The 6,000-nt window shown below is 39.8% G+C and overlaps 1 protein-coding gene across 6 annotated transcripts in view; it reads right to left on the bottom strand.

Annotated features, from left to right (window-relative positions):
• The window catches only part of RBMS3 (RNA binding motif single stranded interacting protein 3), a 1,258,536-nt gene extending 1,254,438 nt beyond the window's left edge, over positions 1 to 4,098 (bottom strand). For 5 of the 6 annotated variants that reach the window (XM_046665620.1, XM_046665611.1, XM_046665592.1 and 2 more), the window contains exon 1: positions 3,979 to 4,038. The gene's annotated coding sequence lies outside the window, so the exon portion shown is untranslated. Of the gene's footprint in view, positions 1 to 3,978 lie in introns of all 6 variants that reach the window. The other variant, XM_046665635.1, reaches the window with a different exon arrangement.
• Positions 4,099 to 6,000: the final 1,902 nt, after the last annotated feature.

Genomic DNA, 6,000 nt, shown 5'->3' on the forward strand with positions numbered 1-6,000 from the left:
AGCAGAATCAGAGATTTGAACCCAGGCCTGTCTGACCCAAATTTCATGATCTTTTCATCCATCTGTGTATATCAATTATCTACTGCTGTGTAAGAAACCACCCAAGAATGTAATGCCCTAAAACAATAATAGCCATTTATGTTGCTCACACATCTGAGATGCAAGCAAAGCTTGGTGGATATGACATGCCTCTGCTCCATGTGGCATTAGCTGGGGAAGCTCAACTGGGGCTGAAGGCTCTGTGTTGAAGACAGCCCACTCACAGGGCTGCAAGTTGGTACTGGCTATTGGTTGGGGGTTCAGAAGCCTCAGTTCCTTTCTACATGGGCCTCACTAAAGGCTGCTTGGGCTTCTTCAAACCATGGTGGCTGGCTTCTAAGAGGAAAGAACCTAAGAGAAGCAGGCAACAGTACAAGGTATTTTTGGGACTTACTCACATAGCGTCATTTCTGCTATACTCGGTTGAGGCAAACAGAAAGGCCCACCCAGGTTCAAGGGGAGGTGACATAGACTCCACTTCTTGAGGGGGAAGTAGCAAGGTAGTAGGACAGCACGGAGGACAGGAGAAAACATTGTTGCAGCCATCTGTGGGAAAAACAAACTGCCACATCATGAGTCCTCTATAAAGCTCATCTATAAAGATGACTTCCAAATCTTTATCTCCAAGCCATGACTTCTCTTCAGAAGCCAGTTCCACAGTTCTGACTGATTATAGAATTTTTCAAAAACCGAATTCACAAAGGTCTTTGTTAAAACCAAGCCGTATCTTATTCTTTCTCATTTACATTATTGTCACCATTCTTCCTCATCGCCAATGCTCAATAGCTCACATGTACCTTTGACTCCTGTTGTTCCCATCTCCCCACAGTCAGTTGCTTAGACCTATTAACTCTACTCCATCAAAGTTTTATTCATTCTCTCAAAAGGATTTATTGAATACCTAGTATGTAATTGGCCCTGCATTGGTTACTTTTAGTTACTAGTGATAGAAATACAATAGCACACACAAACACACAAATATGTATAAAAAATATATATATAGTCGTGCGTTGCTTAACGACAGGGATACATTCTGAGAAATGTGTCATTAGGTGATTTCATCGTTGTGCAAACATCATAGAGTGTACTTAAAGACCTAAAAAGTATAGCCTTCTACACACCTAGGCTATATAGTACTAATCTTATAGGACTACTGTCGTATGTGAGGTCCATCGTTGACCGAAATGTCATTATGTGGCACATGACTATACTGTCTTTGCTCTCAAGTAATTTACAGGCTTATGCAGAAAGAATAGACAAATCAACAAAAAGTTACAATTACTATAAGTATCATATTCCAAGAAAATTCAGGGTGCTGAGCTTGCCAAGAAAAGAAATACTAACCTAGATTTGGATGAGTGAAAGAAGAAGAAAGCGAACTCCGATCCAAGTTTAAAGGAATAGTAGTTTTATTCCACCTGAGCTCACAGATTACCAACAGAAATCAAAACAAAATGAAATAGAATGCCATTTAGCTCAGGATGACTTTCAGTTGGTCTGCCAAGAGTCTCTGAAGCACTGAATGATACCCAAAGCTAAACCTCTGTTCAAACATATTTCCCCATAGACTCTTTTTGAACGTGTCCAACCTATACAAGGTAAATTAATTTAATTGAGATTAACCAGTATCACTGAGCATTGTAATGTTTCAAAGTCAGTGTAGAAAGACTTTAAATTCTTTACAGGAATTTGAGAGAGCTTTTTAAATGATGGGGAAAGAAATCTTGTACAGCCCATGTGCTGGTGTCTCGCTTGCTTGCTCTCACACTCATTTCTCATTGTTTGTTCTGTCCCCTCCTCTCTGTGTCACAGGAAACTGCATTTCTGGGCTCCCTTGCTAATGTGTCTCTGCTTAGTTTAGGTCCATGGGAGGCTCTGGTGGAAAACAGGAAGGGGCAAGAAGGCGAGAAGCTGGGGTGTCTCTTCCCTCTCTCTCTGCCTTAGCTGCAGCTAGCAGCAGCTACATCTCCTCCTGCCAGAAACACCCAGCTGTCTGGCTGGGCAGCAGCACCTCCTGTGATTCTCATTGCCTCCATATAACCCCAGATTCTGGGATTAGGTAACACGCCCTCCTCCCTATGGACTTCCAGCCCTAAGGGTGTGGCCATCTCTTGCTCTCGCTAACCTCTGGTGGTCTCAACATCCTCTAGCTGCCATCCCATATATGACCACTTCTATCCCAATTCCTTCCATTTGAAAGATTAGAGTGTCTGGTTTTCTGACTGCACCCTGACTGATACACCTAGCTAGGTCACTTTTAAAAATTATTTTTAATTGTGGTACAATACACATAACATAAAATTTATCATCTTAATCATATTTAAATGTGTAGTTTAGTGACATTAAGAAAATTCACACTGTTGTGCAACCATCACCACTGCCCATCTCCAGACCACTTCTCATTTGCAAAACTGAAACTCTATACCCATTAAATAACAACTCCTCATTCCCCCATCCCCACAACCACCATTCTACTTTTTTCTATGAATTTGACTACTCTAGGTACTTCATGTAGGTGGAATCATACTCGATTTTTCCTTTGAGACTGGTTTATTTTACTTAACATAATGTCCTCAAAGATCATCCATATTGTAGCATGTGTTGAATTTCCTTCCTTTTTAAGAATAAATATTCCATTGTATGTATATACCCATTTTGCTTATCCACTCATCTGCTGATGAACTTTTAGCAATTGTGAATAATGCTGCTAGACACATGGGTAGACAAATACCTCTTTGAGTCCCTTACTTGTTCTTTTGAGTATATATCCACAACTAGCATTGCTGGATCACATGGTAATTCTATTTTTAATTTTCTGAAGAACCACGAGATTGTTTTCCATAGTGGCTGCACCATTTTATAGCCTCACTAACAGCACACAAGGGTTCTAATTTCTCCACATTCTTGCCAACAATCGGTATTCTCTGTCTTTTTGATGGTAGCAGCCTTAATGAGTGTGTAGCGATCGTTCATTGTGGTTTTTAACTCATTTTAATACGAGAGAAGTTGACTTTGAGTCGCAAAAATCACTGACTCAACTTTGTCTTCTAGTCATATGGTGAGTGATAAGCAGGGTTTCTGGCATTAAGCTTATGGCTGCTCTATGTTTCCATGACAAGTTAAAGTAAGAACCTTACCAGCACCCAACAATTGAGGCCCAGTGAGGATTTTAGAGTAAGATAGTCCTTCAAATCCCACCTCAGCCACTCTATATGACCTTGGACAACTCAGCCCATCTCTCTCTCTGATCTCAGTTTTTTCATCATTACATTGTGAATAATAACCCCTGCCTTGCACAGCTAGGAGAATTATATTTTCCTTACATATTTACTTATATTCCAGATTCTTAGTTTTAAATATTTGATGCTTCGTATCTTGCCAGCTTGTTTATATAGTTAAAACTTCACATGCTCTTGTTGACACAGTATCAATAAAAAGAACTGAAAATGTGCACATGATGCCTTCCCAGGTGGCTAAGCTTCAGAGAGATGATTAATTAAGATAATTAATTATATTGTCAGTCCTGAGGTCTGACAATATAATTTCAAATCCTAACTCCACCACCAGTAAATGTGTGACTTTGTAAAGTTACCTAAATTATTAAATTTCTCTGAGCCTGAATTTGCCCATCTGTAAAATGGGTATAATAATAATTAGTTCCTCACCTTTGGGTTATTGTGAGGATTAAATAATAAAACTACCTTAAGCTTTTACTTATCACATTCATAAATATACATTAAGTATTATTAGACTCCATTTTATTTGCAAATTTAAAATGCTAATGGATCCACTCTTGAAAGATCCCTTGAAACTTTTTCATCTCATAGAGGGGATTCTAGTTTGGGTATATCAGACACATTGATAAAGAATGCTTCTGCCTCATCTGCCTTCCCAAACTCCAGGATGCCTAGTAACTTTGAATTAAGTTAGGTAACCTACCTGTGTAGGTTGGACAAGCTCCAGGGGACTTGTCTTCTCTCACTGTGCTTGAATGGTGGAACTCCGTGGCATTGTGCTTTTTGTGTAGTATGGGAAGTCAGAGTCTAAATTTTAATTAACAACCCAAAACAGGGCCAACCATGGTCTTCTTACAGGGCAGCACTTTTGCTCAACCACAGTTCAAACCTCTCAGGAGTGTATAATGAGCCCGACTCATTCACTTCTTTTCTAAGAGAGAAAATAAAGCATAATATCTACCTCGTTCATTCATCCATTCATTTCACAAACTGTTCTTGAGGACCTGTGCCAGGCACTAAGAGAGATACCAGAAATACAGAAATGCAAGACACAGCTCCAGCCCTCTAGGACATCAGGAGACTGACAATCATCACAAGGTGCTATGGGAACCCATGGGGCATTGAACTCAGTCTGAGGGGTCTGGGAGGAGGTGACAGCTGGGCTGAATCTGGAAGGATGAGGAAACATCAACAAGAAAGAATAAAAGGGAGAGAGTGTGCTGTTCACGGTGGAGAGAACAATGGCTACAGAGGCATGGAGGATGAGAGTGATGTGGCATATCGTGGGGACCTCAAGTGTATAAAAGAGAAATGAGAGGTTGATGCAAATGTTGGCTGCATCCAGATCACAAAGGAGTTCTGTGTCATGGTAAGGAGTTCAGATGTTAGTCCACGTGTACTATTGGGGAATGATGATGGTATTTAAGTTGAAAATAAGAAGAGGTGGGAGATTTCTATGACAGTTCTATGGTGAATAAGATTAGAGGGCAAGGAAACCAACTAGACACCAGAGCAGTGACAGAAGAAAGAAATACGATTTAGAAGAAGTCAGTGGCCACAGAAAGAAAGAGAAAGCACTGGATTCTAAATTAGAATTAGAAAGTATGATCAACAAGACTGGTGAGTCATTAGATGTACCTGTTGCTTCTAAATTAAGCGTTCCAAGATCATTGAGCAAACTATAAATATCCTCTGACCACGTGTGAGTACACCAAGCAAGGTTTCAAAAGATGGCCAAAATACAAGCAAAATCTTCATGCCATGTGGCCATCAGATTTCATTGGAATATCAGAGGTCAACAAATTCTATGGACTTATTGTTGAGGAGAAAAAAGAAAAAAAACGCCTTCCTTCAACTTGGTGCAAATTTTTCTTCTATGTTTACAGTGTTACTCATTCTGAAGGTTATCTTGAGTCTTTGTCATGAAACTCAGTATACGCTTTTCTGTGTCAAATCTCAAACATCCAAAGACTATTTTCCATTGTCTTTAAGCAACTCTTCAGTTAACCTTGTCCTCCTTGAGTAACCCACTCCCGTGCTTAAAACTCTTCCCATGATGAAAACTCTCGTCACAACTACAATAACTGTCTCATATGGCCAGGTAAGTCTCTTTCCTCTCATGCTATTTGGAATGCATTGAAGAATAGCTCTTGTACCAAAGGCACAGACTTGCATTTGACTAGATCTTATGAATGGAAATGACTTCTCCCTCAGAAATCAACGCAAGGTGAACTACACAAAATATAATTTGCTGAAAATTACACTTCACAGGTTCCATAGCTAATCACTCAACATTTATAAATAAATGAGTTTTGGTTTGCAGTGGGAGTCATAACAACCCTAAACACCAGTTCCAGAACTAGGCTTCTCTTCAACATTTTCTTGCCTCACAGTTTGTATGCATATTTAGAACAAGGCAACCATTTTGGAGTATATAACTGAAAGACACTCACTATTACAGGACATAGTTATCATGTTTTATAGTAACTTCCCATGTCAAAGAAGGTCTTCATAAGCTGGATGACTGGCTCCCTCCATGGTCAAGTACTGGCCACATTTTGAGAAGATATTGGCAGGCTGGGCCACGGGTATTATTAGATGACTAGAATCCAGAGCCAGAATCCAGTGAAACAAAAAAGGGGATCAAGAGTGAAATGTAAGATCAATTCAAGGCTAGGACCAGAAAGGAAGCACAAGCTATTTGTTTCAGTAAAGATGTTTTGGG

Source organism: Equus quagga, chromosome 1 (genome assembly GCF_021613505.1).
Source record: "Equus quagga isolate Etosha38 chromosome 1, UCLA_HA_Equagga_1.0, whole genome shotgun sequence".
Lineage (NCBI taxonomy): Eukaryota > Metazoa > Chordata > Mammalia > Perissodactyla > Equidae > Equus > Equus quagga.